The sequence below is a fragment of the Sciurus carolinensis genome, chromosome 1, assembly GCF_902686445.1.
Source record: "Sciurus carolinensis chromosome 1, mSciCar1.2, whole genome shotgun sequence".
In the NCBI taxonomy this organism is placed as follows: Eukaryota; Metazoa; Chordata; class Mammalia; order Rodentia; family Sciuridae; genus Sciurus; species Sciurus carolinensis.
The window spans coordinates 149,770,160-149,787,790 of NC_062213.1; the positions used below are offsets into that span (position 1 = coordinate 149,770,160).

General features: G+C 35.5%; 1 long non-coding RNA gene across 1 annotated transcript in view; it reads right to left on the minus strand.

The window, feature by feature from the left end:
* The window catches only part of LOC124976715 (uncharacterized), a 50,145-nt gene that overhangs the window by 12,699 nt on the left and 19,815 nt on the right, over positions 1-17,631 (minus strand). The window contains exon 2 of the long non-coding RNA XR_007107051.1: positions 10,310-10,448. This is a non-coding gene — a long non-coding RNA (uncharacterized LOC124976715). The remainder of the gene's footprint in view (positions 1-10,309; positions 10,449-17,631) is intronic.

The following is a 17,631-nucleotide window of genomic DNA, read 5'->3' on the forward strand; positions in this document are numbered from 1 at the left end:
TACCAATACCATGCCGTTTTTGTTACTATTGCTTTGTAGTAGAGTTGAAGATCTGGTATTGCAATACCCCCTGCTTCACTCTTGCTACTGAGGATTGCTTTAGCTATTCTAGGTTTTTTATTCTTCCAGATGAATTTCATAATTGCTTGCTCTATTTCTGCGAGGTACATCATTGGGATTTTAATTGGAATTGCATTGAATCTGTATAGAACTTTAGGTAGTATAGCCATTTTGACGATATTAATTCTGCCTATCCAGGAACATGGGAGATCTTTCCATCTTCTAAGGTTTTCTTGAATTTCTTTCTTTAGTGTTCTGTAGTTCTCATTGTAGAGGTCTTTCACCTCTTTTGTGAGATTGATTCCCAAGTATTTTATTTTTTTCGATGCTATTGTGAATGGAGTAGTTTTCCTAATTTCTCTTTCTGAAGATTCATCACTTATGTATAAAAATGCATTGGATTTATGAGCATTGATCTTGTAACCTGCTACTTTACTGAATTCACTTATGAGTTCTAAAAGTTTTCTGGTGGAATTTCCAGGTTCCTCTAAATATATAATCATGTCATCAGCGAACAGGGATAGTTTGAGTTCTTCTTTTCCTATTCGTATCCCTTTAATTTCTTTGGTTTGTCTGATTGCTCTGGCTAGAGTCTCAAGGACGATGTTGAATAGAAGCGGTGAAAGAGGGCATCCCTGCCTTGTTCCAGTTTTTAGGGGGAACGCTTTCAGTTTTTCACCATTTAGAATGATATTAGCCATGGGCTTAGCGTAGATGGCCTTTATAATGTTTAGGAATGTTCCCATTACCCCAATTTTTTCTAGTGTTTTGAGCATGAAGGGATGCTGTATTTTATCAAATGCTTTTTCTGCATCTATTGAAATAATCATGTGATTCTTAACTTTAAGTCTGTTGATATGGTGAATGACATTTATTGATTTCCGAATGTTGAACCAACCTTGCATCCCTGGGATAAAACCCACTTGATCGTGGTGCACTATCTTTTTAATATATATTTGTATGCGATTTGCTAAAATTTTGTTGAGAATTTTGCATCGATGTTCATTAAGGATATTGGTCTGAAATTTTCTTTCCTTGATGTGTCTCTGTCTGGTTTAGGTATCAGGGTGATATTGGCTTCATAGAACGAGTTTGGTAGGGTTCCCTCCTCTTCTATTTCATGGAATAGTTTGAGGAGTATTGGAATGAGCTCTTCTTTAAAGGTTTTATAGAACTCGGCTGAGAACCCATCTGGTCCTGGACTTTTCTTTGTTGGTAGGCTTTTGATGACCTCTTCTATTTCATTGCTTGAAATTGGTTTATTTAAGTTGTGTATGTCCTCCTCGTTCAGTTTAGGTAGTTCATATGTCTCTAGAAATTTGTTGATGTCTTCAAGGTTTTCTGTTTTGTTGGAGTATAGATTTTCGAAATAGCTTCTAATTATGTTTTGTATTTCACTCGTGTCTGTTGTGATGTTTCCTTGTTCATTCCGAATTTTAGTAATTTGAGTTTTCTCCCTCTTTCTCTTTGTTAGAGTGGCTAAGGGTTTATCAATTTTATTTATTTTTTCAAAGAACCAACTATTTATTTTATTAATTTTTCCGATTGTTTCTTTTGTTTCGATTTCGTTGATTTCGGCTCTGATTTTAACTATTTCCTGTCTTCTACTACTTTGGTATTGGTCTGCTCTTCTTTTTCTAGTGCTTTGAGCTGTAGTGTTAACTCGTTTATTTGTTGATTTCTACTTCTTTTTTGAATGCACCCCATGAAATAAATCTTCCTCTAAGTACTGCTTTCATAGTGTCCCAGAGATTTTGATATGATGTGTCTTTGTTCTCGTTTACTTCTAAGAATTTTTTTATTTCCCTCCTGATGTCTTCTGTTATCCATTCATCATATAATAGTGTATTACTTAGTCTCCAGGTTTTGGAGAAGTTTCTGTTTTTTATTCTGTCATTTATTTCTAATTTCAATCCATTATGATCTGATAGAGTACAAGGTAGTATCTCTATCTTCTTGTATTTACTAACAGTAGCTTTGTGGCATAAAATATGGTCTATTTTAGAGAAGGATCCATGTGCTGCTGAGAAGAAAGTGTATTCATTCTTTGTTGGATGGTATATTCTATATATGTCCGTTAAGTCTAAATTGCTGATTGTGTTGTTGAGATCTATAGTTTCTTTATTCAATTTTTGTTTGGACGATCTATCCAGTGGTGAGAGAGGTGTGTTAAAATCGCCTAGTATTATTGTGTTGTGGTCTATTTGATTTCTGGAATTGAGAAGGATTTGTTTGACGTACGTGGATGAGCCAATGTTCGGGGCATAGATATTTATGATTGTTATGTCTTGCTGATTTATGCTTCCCTTAAGCAGCATGTAATGTCCTTCTTTATCCCTTCTGACTAGTTTTGGTTTGAAGTCCACATTATCTGAGATGAGGATGGATACTCCAGCTTTTTTGCTGTGTCCGTGTGCATGGTATGTTTTTCCCCATCCTTTCACCTTTAGTCTATGGGTGTCTCTTTCTATGAGATGTGTCTCTTGCAGGCAGCATATTGTTGGATTTTTCTTTTTAATCCAATCTGCCAGTCTGTGTCTTTTGATTGATGAATTCAGGCCATTAACATTCAGGGTTATTATTGTGATATGATTTGTATTCCCAGTCAATTGACTCATATTTGTTTTTGACATGATTTGGTTTCTCCTTTATTTGGCTATTCCTTTAGGCTAGCGCCTCCTGTTGCTGATTTGCATCGTTGTTTTTCATCTCTTCCTCATGGAATATTTTGCTGAGAATGTTCTGTAATGCTGGCTTTCTTTTTGTAAATTCCTTTAGCTTTTGTTTATCATGGAAGGATCTTATTTCATCGTCAAATTTGAAGGTAAGTTTTGCTGGGTATAAGATTCTTGGTTGGCATCCATTTTCTTTCAGGGCTTGGTATATGTTGTTCCAGGCCCTTCTAGCTTTTAGGGTCTGGATTGAAAAATCTGCTGATATTCTTATTGGTTTCCCTCTGAATGTAATTTGATTCTTTTCTCTCGCGGCCTTTAAAATTCTGTCTTTATTTTGTATGTTAGGTATTTTCATAATAATGTGCCTTGGTGTGGGTCTGTTGTAATTTTGTATGTTTGGAGTTCTATAAGCCTCTTGTACTTGGTTTTCCATTTCGTTCTTCAGATTTGGGAAATTTTCTGTTATTATTCCATTGAATAGATTGTTCATTCCTTTGGTTTGTTTCTCTAAGCCTTCCTCAATCCCAATAATTCTCAAATTTGGCCTTTTCATGATATCCCATAGTTCTTGGAGATTCTGTTCATGATTTCTTACCATCTTCTCTGTTTGTTCCACTTTGTTTTCAAGGTTAAATATTTTGTCTTCAATGTCTGAGGTTCTGTCTTCCAGGTGTTCTATCCTATTGGTTATGCTTTCTATGGAGTTTTTAACTTGGTTTATTGTTTCCTTCATTTCAAGGATTTCAGTTTGGTTTTTTTTCAGTATCTCTAACTCTTTATTGAAATGATCTCTTGCTTCCCGTATTTGGTCTTTTAACTGTTGATTGGTGCGATCATTTAATGCCTGCATTTGCTCTTTCATCTCCTCCTTCAATGCCTGCATTTGCTCTTTCATCTCCTCATTAGCTTCCCTGATCGTTTTAATTACGTACATTCTGAACTCCCTTTCTGACATTTCTTCTGCTCTGCTGTCATTGGGTTTTATTGATGTAGTATCTAGGTTTGTTTGGGACATTTTCTTCCCTTGTTTTCTCATAATGGTCAGTTGTCAGTGGGACCCTGAGATATTGCAGTTTTCCACTATTGGCTTATAGTGTCCCAGTAGATTTCCAGTGTATCACCTCCCAGCCTTCAGTAGCCTGATGTCTTGGAGGAATCTGATAAAGCAGCTCATTCGAAGAATACTGCCCCTAGCCCCCTACTGGTTCCACGTTTTGGAACTGGCTCTGTGAGGAAATGCTCTCACTGTGGGCCTGCACCGTGCAGCTGGCCGTGTGGGAAGAGCCCACTGCCGGAGTGTGGAAGACTACCTTGGGAAGACTCAAGCTGCCCTGCCCGGCTCTGCTAAGCCACCTCTATCTGGACCTGCCACCCGGGCTGAGCTTTACCCAGTGGGCAGACTCACCCGTGGCTCCACTTCAGTCCGAGTCTCTCAATGCCTCCCCTTCTTAACTCCTGGGTTCTGGAGCGACCGGAGGTGCAGTCTCCCTCTAGGCCGCCATCTTGGATCGCCCCGTGAAGAGAGCCCGCAGCCGGAGTGGGCAGTGCCGCCTGAAGAGGTCTCCGGCTGCCCTGCCCTTATCCCTGAGGCTGACTGCAGATCGAGGCTCTCCGCTGGTTCTTTGCAGGAGTACACTGCACTGCAGGGGCTCCGGGACTCGGAGCGTGCTCTGTTCAGACAGGCTCTCACTAGCGGGCCAGTTCCGTTCCGAGAACCTGGAGAAGCTGGCTGTGTGGGCGGGGCCCACCGCCGGAGTGCGCAGGACTGCCTGTGGATGACTCTAGCTGCCCTGCCCGGCTCCGATAAGCCACCTCTATCTGGGCCTGCCACCCGGGCCGAGCTTTACCCAGTGGGCAGACTCACCCGTGGCTCCACTTCAGTCCGAGTCTCTCAATGCCTCCCCTTCTTAACTCCTGGGTTCTGGAGCGACCGGAGGTGCAGTCTCCCTCTAGGCCGCCATCTTGGATCGCCCCGTGAAGAGAGCCCGCAGCCGGAGTGGGCAGAGCCGCCTGAAGAGGTCTCCGGCTGCCCTGACCTTATCCCTGAGGCTGACTGCAGATCGAGGCTCTCCGCTGGTTCTTTGCAGGAGTACACTGCACTGCAGGGGCTCCGGGACTCGGAGCGTGCTCTGTTCAGACAGGCTCTCACTAGCGGGCCAGTTCCGTTCCGAGAACCTGGAGAAGCTGGCTGTGTGGGCGGGGCCCACCGCCGGAGTGCGCAGGACTGCCTGTGGATGACTCTAGCTGCCCTGCCCGGCTCCGATAAGCCACCTCTATCTGGGCCTGCCACCCGGGCTGAGCTTTACCCAGTGGGCAGACTCACCCGTGGCTCCACTTCAGTCCGAGTCTCTCAATGCCTCCCCTTCTTAACTCCTGGGTTCTGGAGCGACCGGAGGTGCAGTCTCCCTCTAGGCCGCCATCTTGGATCGCCCCCAACCTTTAATAATTAAATGTGAAGTTCCCTATAGGTTTTCTGTAATAGTTATCAAGTAATTAAACTATATTCTATTTGCTAGCTTGATTATTCTTTTTTTTAAATTATGCATTGATTTTAGTTTATGTATAATGCCTTTGCTATCTCTATAGTTATGATTATAAATGAGTATTTGATTTTACATCATTAGTATGGTGAATTACTTGAATGCTTGTCTACTATTTGAAGAATCTTGAATTTCTGATATAGAAAAAATGTGGTCATGCAGTATGATGTTTATGCATTCAGGGTTACAATTTCCAATATTTTCATGAGTATTTTTCTCTCTTATTTTGAGTTTGATTGGTCTGTATTCTTTTCAAAAAAATCCTTTTGGATTTTGTATCAAAATGATAGTATGCTAATAATATGAAGTAAATAGTGTTCTTTCTTTCCAATTTTCTGGAAAATACTTTCTCAAAATTGTTCTTTAAAGAAAGATTATTTCATTGTAATTTATTTTTATTAGGTTAACTCAATTTTTCTGTTTCATTCTGTGTCAGGTTAGCAACTTTTTGCTTATTTGTTTAGATGTCTGTGGGTAAAATTGGTGGTTAAAAAGACAATTTCTGAATCTACATTTCTTCATTTAAATCCCAGTTCTGCCATTCATTAGTTGTATTATGTTGGTCAACATATTTAATTGTTCTTTGATTAATTAATCAATACCTTAAATGTGCTCTCTTCCACATTGCCAGTAGGGATGTACATTGTATAAACACTTCAGAAAACTAACTTATGTATAAAAAGATATAATAATAAAAAAATGCAGATAAATGTTCAAAGAAGTTTTATTTATAAAAGATAAATATTGGAAACATATCTAATGTCTCTGTTACAACAGTGGAAAAATAAACAAACAATCAAACAAACAAAAACCCTGAATAATGTTCCTAAATGGAACACTACAAAACAATGGAAAATAACACTAATGCACATGGAATGTGTGCATCTCAATCACATTGAGAAAGTGAAGTTAGGTACAAAAAATAGAAAACATTATTTTCTATTACTTCAAAACAAGTCAAATTATAATAGATGTCAGAACATAGATTATCCTTCAAAGGAGATTGACAAGAAAATGGCATAAGGAAATATTCTGGAATGATGGAAATTTTGATCTGGGTTGTGGTTATATGGGTACTGACATAAGTAAAAATTTAGTTGGTTGCACACATCAGTACTGTGAGATTGACATATGTAAAATACACTCCCAAAATAAGAGAACTGGCGGAGGTAGGTGATTAAATATAGTCTGTATAGGTGACATTTCAAAAATAAAATAATCAATGAGATTACAACATCCCTAATTAATTTTCCCTTCTTCCCTGTCCAATATATAGCCTCTAGCCATGTGTGGCTATTTAATTTTAAATTAGTTAAGGTTATAGAAAAATAAAAACTTAGATCCTCATTTGTATATTTTATACAAAATGTGTATAATATGTAGCATATTTTAAGTGATCCATACCACTTGTTATGTAGATGGCATTTTGATAAGACAAATTTTAGAATATTTCTGTCACTGTAGAAAGTCTGTACGGACAATGTTTACCCTCATTCTTTGCAATCCTTGGTATACTGGAGAGAACAAAATAAACACATGAATATATAGTGAAATATATACTGATGAAAAGTAATGGATATGTTTTTGCATGTCTTTCTTTTTATTTATTTATATTTTTAATATTTTTAATTTGTTCTAATATTTTTGTTAGCTATACATACAGTAGAATGTATTTTGACACATTATACATGAATGGAGTATAACTTTACATTCTACTGTATGATGTAGAATTACACTGGTCAGGTAATCATATCTGCACATAGGTCATAATGTCAGGTTCATTCTATTATCGTTCCTACCACCATATCCCCTCCCCTCCTTTCACTCCCCTCTGTCTAATCCAAAATATCGCTATGCTTCCCTATCCCCACCCCTTTTGTGAATTAGTATCCGCATATCAGAGAAAACATTTGGCCTTTGGTTCTTTAGGATTGGCTTTTTTCACTTAGCATGATATTCTCCAGCTCCATTCATTTACGGGCAAATGCCATCATTTCATTCTTCTTTAAGGCTGAGTATATTCCACTGTGTATATATATATCCCATTTTTCTTTATCCATTCATCTGCTGAAGGACACCTCGTTTGGTTCCATAGTTTAGCTATTGTGAATTGAGCTGCTATAAACATTGATGTGGCTGCATCACTGTAGCATGCTAATTTTAAGTCCTATGGTTAATATAGATATTCTATACTCACAAAAATATTCAGCTGTGGGCCCTGTTCCCTGAAAGGAGGCTTACATGGCATGTGCCGAACAGGATCCTCGGGGAGCAGGGCCCCATCTTCCTCTCCTGTGTTCTGTGAACAGGATGTTCTTCGGTCTGTAAAACAGTTCTGTAGTCTGTGAAAACCGTTCTTCTGCCATCTGTGTAACAGTGGTTTTTTTCTTCCTGTAACCAACCTATAGTCTGCCAAATAGGCTAATAACTGCTTACGCAAGGCTTAACCTTTAAGATGTATGGTTCGCTTAACTGCAAGTATATAAAAGAAAGTGTTATAGGAAATAAAGACAGAAGCAGCTTCCTCTGTGACAAGTGCTCTGTCCCTCCTGAATAAAGCTCTTCTCAGATCTCTGTACCAAGACTGAGTCCTTTTCCCATCACGTGGTCGGTGTCTGTGCTATAGAAGCACAACACATTAGGCCTGCGTCCTGTGTTGCAACTCAGATAGTGCAACAAGCTGTTATATCTATAACTATGTAATTTTATTCTGTTTTCTGGTAGAGTATTTCTAATTTGGTCTTCATGCTACTGATATTATGTTAAGTTTTATCAGTTTTAATGTATAATACCTTCAATGTAAATTTAAATTTTACTATAGACTTTTGATCATGTTACAACCCTTCAGGATAATTCCTTTCCATTTCCCTTTTCATATCACTCTGTTGGTTTTGTTTTGTTCTCCTCAGCATTGTTATTCCTTAGGACTTCTGATTCTGTTTCATATAAGCATTGATTTATTTCATTTTTTGAAACCCTAGAATATTCACTATCTAAATCTGTTTTCGACAGCAATGTATAGTTGTTTTTGTGTTTTTGTCTATGTGTATGATCTTCCACTTTTTGGATAGTTTTAGCACTACTATCAAGAGTCTTTAGACTTATGGTTTAAAGATTGATTTGTAAGAATAACTGCCAGTCTAGTTCCATTTTTCTATTTGATGCTCACCTGATGCCACTTTGATCTATGAATGCTTCTATGTGTTTAGTTTTCTGAGTCCACAGATTTCTTTAAAAATTACAATTCCCAAAAAGTACTTGAATATGGTCTTTCTGTAAATATCACTCAAAACATCAAAGCTCTAATTTGTAAGAGTATAATCAGAATATATTGTTACTAATTCATAACATTCTGATCAGTTTCCTCTTTTCATTCTCTCCCAGAAAATACTCTCAGATTCTATTCAGAAATTGGAATGGGGAGAGTGGGGTATGGGTTCTTGAGATTGGGACAGTATTTTTCCCATCCTCATTAAAGGAAACACTTACACATTTTAACATTTTAATAGATTTCATAAAATTAGCTAACAATGTTTAGGATATAAAAAGGTAACTTTGAGCCAGATGCAGTGGCAGACAACTGCAATCCCAGTGGCTTGGGAGGCTAAGACAGGAGGATCATGAGTTCAAAGCCAGCCTCAGCAATGGTGAGGCACTAAGCAAATCACTGAGACCCTATCTCTAAATAAAATGCAAAGTAGGGTTGGGGATGTGGCTAAGTGATTGAGTGCCCCTGAGTTCAATACCCAGTACCAAAAAAAAAAAAAAAAAAATAAGTTAGTAATTTTGTAGTATCAGTCTGGTTAAACATCAAGATGTATAACAAAACCCAAACTACTAAAACAATTTAAAACTAGGACAATGTTAAAAATGAAAACACAAATTTCTTATGTAAAAATCAGTGCCAGAAATATAAGAATGTATAGAACAGAGAATGAAGAAAAACAAAAAAGTCTATTCCTGCATTATATACCAAACAAATTCTTCATGGATTCTAATACTCACAAAGCCAAAATAAAATTATAAAAAGATATGCTGTAATATAAGTGATCATCAAGACATTATTTCATGAACCAAAGAGATAGCAGATGGCATTATTCTTATATTCAGTAGTCATGCATTGGAAGAAGAATCACTGTCAAAAGGAAAGTTCTCTCAAAATTGTTCTATAGATTCAATAAAACTCCAAACTATTTTAAAAACTCCAACTATTTTATAGATATTGGCAAATCAATTCTTAAATTTATATGTAAATATATATATATACATATATATATATATATACAATATATATATATATATATATATATAAGTTAACACAATATTGTAGTAAAAGAAGAAAATTAGAGGACTCATAACATTCAACTTCATTACTTACTATGAAGTTCCAACTAACAAGATATTGTATTATTGGTCAGACAAGGACACACAGATCAGTGAAACAGGACAGAGATCCCAGAAATTGACCTACACAGTTACAATCAACTGATATTTATCAAGGTGGTAAAAGAAATAAAATAGCAAAATAATTTTTTCCACTGATGGTTTTGGACCAATCAGACAACCAAAAAAAAAAAAACCAGAAAGAAACAGGAAGAGTGAGAGAAAACAAGGAAGGAAGAAAGAAAAACTCATATCTGTCTCAAAAAACACATTCAAATGAAAATGGATCATAGACATAAGTATAAATTAGAAAACTGAGGTGGGAGCGCAACAGGACAGTCAGTGTAGGTAAGGAATGTTTGGGTCAGGAAGATGAGGGCTGATTTAAGAGGAAAGAGAATGCTAAAAACTCCAAAGTACTTCCTCTCCTCCAACCTGTTGCCAAGGTTACCTGCCTCCAGGGAATGGGACCTGTTAATGAGTAGCCCCTCCTGACTGCCTTCCAGCCTGTAACCCTGGGCAGCTTGGTTCCCATTCTGGGATCACTCCACCTTTAAGGTCACAAGGCAGGATGAGAGGAGGAGGAGACATGAGAACAAAGAACAATCAGTATCTATAAAAGGGGCAGGACATGAGAACAAAGTAACCAACCTGGACCTCTCTCTCTTTGTTCTATCCTTTAAATAAAACTTTCTCCTCTTGCCTGGGATTTCTTGGGTGTTCAATCTTCAACACCGGGAAACAGGATGTGAACCTGATTCTCAACACTGGTATCAAAACTATGAAAGCCCTGTAAGACAAGAGGAGAAAAATCTAGGTGACCTTGGGGTTGGTGATGATTTGTTAAGTACAACAAAAATGGAATCCATGAGAGAAAAAAAAAAAAAAAATTAAAGTTATATACTTTAAAGTAAAAACTTCTGTTTGCAAAGAAAATGAAGTACTGTAAAGACAATAAGAAAAGGAGTCATAGACTAAGAGAAAACATTTGCAAACACACACACGTAAAGGAGTGCATTTATAAGTAACAAAAAAGTCACTTAAAACTCAAGAAAAAGGAACCAACTCAATTTAAAATGCAGAAAAATGTTCTGGAACAGATACCCCACCAAAGAAAATAAACAAATGAAAAATGAGCCTATGAAAATGTGCTGAGTACTTCTTTTCCATAAGGAATTAGAAATTAACATAACAATGAGGTTTCTATTTACACCTATTAGAATGGCTAAAATCCAAAGAATTAGTTCTAAAGTGCTGGCTAGAACACAGACACATATGAATTCTTGTTCATTGTTAATGGGAATGCAAAATCCTATACCAACTTTGGAAGAAAGTTTGGCAATTTCTAACAAAGCTAAACACAGTATTAAAATACAAAATAGCAATACAGCTCCTAGGTATTTACCCCAAATGAACTGAAACCTTATGTCCACACCAAAACCTGAACACAAGTGTTTATAACAGCTTTATTCAAAATAACTTGGAAGTAAACAAGATGTTCTTCAATAAGTGAGCATATAACAAACTGTGGTGCATTAATATAGTGAAATATTACTCAAATATAAAAGTAAATATTATTAAGCCACAATAAGACATTTATAAACCTTAAAACACATGGGTATATGAAAGAAGCAGTCTGAAAAGGCTACATACTATATGATTCCAATTATGAAACATTCTCATAAAAGCAAAACTATAGAAATATTCAACAAATTACTGGTTGCAAGGGGCCTGAAATGGAGCAATAAGTAAAATGAAAACAAAACTCAAAAACAAGTAAAAAAAAAAAAAAAAAAGGAAAATTTTAGGTTAATTAAAAACTCTCCTGTATGACACTTTAATGATACATGCGTGGCATGTCACATTGCTCAATACATAGAAAATTGCAGCACAAAAATTGAATCTTAATGTTAATTAGAGTTGGGGAAATCAGTATGAATTCATGCTTAGCTTAATATAGATATAGATGGTTACATATAGAAATATTTATGGATACCAATACATCCTTGCAAAAGTAAGGGAGCTCTCAAAAAACACAAGAGAAAAAAACTTGACTGATGAACATGATATAGAACAGAAAAGGCTGGACCCAGTGGAATTTTGAGGAAGCAGGTTCATTGGCTGCACAGTCCAGAAGGGCTATTGCCTAAAATGCTCTGTACCTTGAGTCTGGAAATTCTTGAAACTTTATACCCAAACCATGGGGTTGAGGGGTGCTTGGAAGTTTACATTTTTGTAGGAGTCTACATAAAAGTTTTTCTTTTTTTTTTTCCTTGAGTTCACAGAAAGTGCTTTTGGTCCCATTTTTTAAGATTAGTCAGATGCATTACAACAAAAACCAAAAGCAGAATTGACATTATCAAGCCTGCTGCCAAACTTAGTTTTTGTGAGACAGAGTAACTTAGTCTTCACAAGAAATAGGAAGTCCTATCCTACATTGGGGTTTTGTAGAAATTTTTGCTGATATTCTGTTATAAAGCTTTCTGACAAGAAGAGGAATTTACATGTTATATAGTGGGGGTTTCAGCTTAATTATGGTCTTCTGAGTGGGGGTCTCTGGTCTGCTTTAAAGGTATGTTAAAAGAATCTACCAAAAGAGCTCCTAATAGCCAAAACTGAAACTATTTGAGCAATAAACAAAATAATACTGGAATAAAACCCAAAGTATTAAGTAACTAACCATGTGCTCATAATAATAGAGGGAAATGAGTTTAAAAATAGGAGAGATGAATCAAGTCTTCTATGCAGAATAGAAGAATTTTAGGTAGATATGCTACCCATAGGGGAGAGGACATAGCTCCCTATTCTTTATTTGTGGGGCTGTACAACAGTGAAGAGAGGGGAAGGGGGAGAAGCTTTAAAGAATCCTGACAATCACTGCTTTTGCCAGGTAATCCACATCAACATGAACAGTGATAAATCATTTCAATGGTACCTACCCTCTGCATGGTGTGATAGAAATGGTACTTTACCTCTGAGGTCTTTTTCCCCAAAGACTCATAAACCCTACCAACCATTAAAAAGACATCCGATAGTTCTCCAAAATACTGGATGACCAATACTTCTCAAAACCAGCCAAATAAGGAAAAACAAGAAAAATATGAGAAACTTTCAAGGCTAAGAGGAAACTAAGGAGAAGTTGTAACTGAAGATAATAGGATCTTATAGCAGGAAAAGGACATTAGATAAAATGTAAGAAAATCTTAATAAAGTGTGAGCTTTAACACAACATGTCAATAATGATTCATTAATTGTAACAAATGTGCCATGCTATGTAAAGTGTTGATGTGGAAGAGACTGTATGATGTTGTCCAGTGTTCTATAAAACTAATATTTTTCATAAAAGTAAAGTCCATTACAATGACAAAGACTAATTGTTTTCACATGCAGTATGCTCTGAGAATTTAAGAAAACAGTGACTTAGAAAAGAAACTAAATACATATTTATATATAAGACACACAGACACATACATCCTGTAATTTGGATACAGTTTGAGTGGGTCCTCCAAGAATTAAAGGTCAAAATGTGGTTTCTACTGTGGTGATATTGAGAGGTGGTAGATTCTTGGAGGCAGGACCTGAAAGAAAGACTAATAATGAATTCAGGTCACAAGGAGGATCACCTTGGGAAGGGATTAATGTAGTTCTTGCAGGAACTTAGTTCTAGGACAGTGGGCCATTATACAAAACAGCAAGCTTATCCCTCAATCTCTCTGGCTTCCTAAGGCACTGTGCGATCTCTTCTGCATATAGCCATTTGAGCCAAGTAAACCTTGACAATACCCCAACACTATGCTCTGGAAGTTCCAAAACCATGTGCTAAATAAATCTCTTTTCTTTATAAAAGTACACAGCTTCAGGTATTTTAATATAACATAAAAGAACTAATATAATATATAAGAACTAATATAAAATATAATATAATATAAAAGAACTAATATAAACACATTCCAAAAGATTAATGACTAATAAACTTTTAAATGTATATATTAAAAGAATGATTAACCAAAGAATGATAGGAGATTATTATAAACATTTATAGACCAACAAAATAGATAACTTAGAAGGAATGGATAAATTACTAGAAACATGTAAGACTGAATCATGAAGAAATAGACAACGTGAACCAAGTAAAAATGATTAAGGAAATTGAAGCAGTATAATCAACACCTCCTAACAAAGAAAAGTGCAGGTCCACATGACTTCATGGTACATTCTACCACTCATTTGAAGAATTAATACCCATTTTCTCAAACTCTTCCAAAAATATGAAGAGGTGAGAATTCTTCCCAAGTTATTTTAACAGGCCAGCATTACCTTCATACCAAACTAGAGAACAACACTATAAGAAAGAGAATCAAGGAGGATATCTCTGATGAACGGCATTGCAGAAATCCTTAACGGAATACTATCAAAATACAGCACAATATTAAAATGATCATATACCATATCCACATGGAATTTATTCCTGGGATTTGATGATAATTCAGCATATTTAAATCAGTAAGTGTATTATATCACATTAATAGAATGAAAGATAAAAATCATATTTTCATCTCAAAAGATATAGAGAAAATCTTTTCATGATAAAAACTCTCAACAAATTAGGTATAGAATGATTGTTCCATAACATGATAAAGGACATAAATGACAACCCACAGTTAACATCAAACTCAATGGTAAAATGTTGGAAGCTTTTCCTCTAAGATAAGGACCAAACAAAAATGCTACTTTAACCACTTCTGCTCAACCCAGTTCTGGAAATCCTAGCCAGAGAAATTAGGCAACAAAAAGAATAAGGCATTCATTTTAGAAAGGAAGAATTCAGATTTTCTGTTAGGAGATGACATAATCTTATATTTTTAAAATATGTCATATATTTGTAATATATCATATATCTTATGACATAATCTTTTATATATGAAACATATATATTTAAAATCCTAAAATATTGTTACAAATAATAATGAATTGAGTAAATATACAAGATATAAAATCAACACACATGAATTATTTTCATTTCTACATTCCATTAAAGACTATCTGAAAAAGAAAAAAACAAACATGTAGGACTACATCCAAGTAAAAGCTTCTGCATAGCATGCTATCTCATTTATAATTTCATCCAAGAGAACAAAATACTTAGGAATAAATTTATGGAGGTGAAAGATTTGTACACTGCAAACTATAAAATATTTATGATAGCAATGGATAAAGATAAAATAAAAGAAATTTGTGTTCATAGATTAGAATTGATACTGTTAAAATGTGTGCACTATCTAAAACTATCTGCAGATTTAGTACAACCCTTGAACATTTCAATAACATTTTTATAAAAATATAAAAGATGATGCTAAAATTCATGCAGAACCACATAGAATATCCATATAAGTTTTGAGAAAGACAAAGCTATAAACATACACTCTGATCACAATAGAACAGAAAAATACAGTAACACAAACATGATAATACTGTTACATTAACAGACACACAGACCAAAGGAATAGAATCTAAATCCCATAAACATGTCCATGTACATATATGGTCAACTAATCTTTGACACAGTTTCCAAGAATATTCAATGGAGAAAAAATTGTGTATTTAATAAATGGTGTCAGGAAAACTGAATATTCACGTGCAAATGAATGAAGTTGTATAGGGGACACACCCTATAATGGCGACTACACCTTCATGGTGACCCCCTCCTCATACGTGGCACTGCCTGACTCACTAACGGTTTACTCAGACCTCCTTGCACTGCCGCCCTCCCCTGAAACCTGGGAGGTATGTTCTCACCCAGTAACCAGTTATGTGTAACTCCCTGGTTGGCCTGCTTATCTCCACCTCCTACTGTCAGGGATTGGTTAGTAGCAGTTCTGCGAACGTGACCAACTCGTGTTTGCCCTATAGTCCTATGGAACTCTCCCCTGCATGAATCCCCCGAGCCATGTTAATTTTTAAGCTAATTAGCTCCCACCTAGCCCCCATCCTACATAAAACCTGTGTAACATCCTCAATAAACGAGTTCCTGCTTCGCTCGTGCGCTGACAGACCCCCCGGCTCTGGTGTGGTTCCTTAGCAGGGGACACTCATCATCCTGCTCCAGCCGTATTCTCCTTTGGGCGAGCCCTAAGGAGATACATCGGACCTTGTTGCTCAACAGGGAGCAACAAAGTTGCACCTTTAAGTTGAAATATAAAAAAATTTAACTAGAACTATATTAAAGATTACATTCAATTTAAGTAAATTTAAATTAAATTTAAAATCCATAAAATTCCTAGAAGAAAACACGGGAAAATTCTCTAGACATTGGTCTTATTGATGATCTTCTTGGAACTAACACCCAAAGCACAGGAAGCAAAAGCTACAATAAACAAGTGGGATTTTATCAAACTAAAAGCTTCTGTACAGCAAAGGTAACCATCAACAAAGTAAAGATAAACTATACAATTGGAGAAACATTTGCAAACTAACACCTGATTAGGGGTTAATACATAAAATACATATGAATTCATACAAGTCAATAGTAGATTTAGATGGACAAAAGACCCGAATACATATTTTTCCGAAGAAAACACTTTTCCAAAGACATATAAATGGCCAAAAGATATCCTAAACATGTTCAATATTTCCAATCATCAGGTAAATGCAAATAAAAATCACAATGAGATACCACCTCACTTTTGTTAGAATGATTATTTTAAAAAGGATAAGAGGTAAAAGTGACAGCAAAGGTTTGCAGAAAGCAAAATCCTTAGTCACAGTTGGAAAAATAAATTGATATAGCCATTAGGGAAAATAGTATGAGAGTTTCTCAATAAACTCAAAATATAACCAATATATGATCTGAGCAAACTCAGAAACTCTTAGAAGTTTATCTATTGGAAATACAGTCAGTATCATGAGTTTTGTGCTCGTCCATGCCATTATAGGATTATGCAATAGCTAAGACAGGGAAAGAACCTAAGTAATCATCAGATAAATGGGTAAAGAAAACATGCTTTTTAACACAGTGGAATCCTATTCAGTCTTTATGAAAAAGAAAATCTTGTCATTTGTGAGAATATGGCTGAATCTGGAGGACATTATGCTAAGTGAAAAAATTCAAATTCAAAAGCAGAAAGGCAAATACTGTATGACTACATGCACATATGGAATCTAAAGAAGTTGAATTTATAGAAACCCAAAGTGAAATGGTGGCTGGCAGGGGCTGGAGTGTGGGGCAAATGGAAAGACACTGGAAAAAGAATATATATGTTCACTTATAAGATAAATAAGTTCTTGAGATCCATTTACAGCATGGTGAGTATAGTTTATACTGTATTATATAATTAAACTTCTTAAGACAATAGATTTTTACATATTCCTACCCTTAAAACTTTTAAACATGGCAAATGTGTCAGGTAATGGATACATAATTGACATGACTGTGGTGATTAAATTTATGTAATATGTGAATCATCATGTTGTACATTTTAAATATATACCATTTTATTTCTTGGTTATACTTTAATAAAGCTGATAAATTAGTAATCAGATAAACATTCATTGAAACAAAAATAGGATACTGTACATGGATTATCAAATTAGAAAAAATAATAATCCCAAATTCTCTAATGGGAAAGTAAATTGAAATAATTTTTGGAGAACAATTTGCAATATTTCAAAAGTTTATCCTTCAAGCTTGGAAGATTGGACCCATATATTTTAATTTGAATAATATATTTCACTCATATTGATTAGATACAATGTAAAGTTTTAGCACTAAATTTGCTCATTGTTTTAAATGTCAAAAGTTAGCAAACTTTTTGAATACTTTTATCATAAGGAAATGATGAATGTTTGAGGAGACAGATGCTTACAATGATTTAAACATTGCTCAATGTATACTTGTAGTAAAAGATCACATGGTACTCCATAAATATGTATCATTTTTTATGTTTTTATGTTAATTTAAAAAATAAATTGAAAAT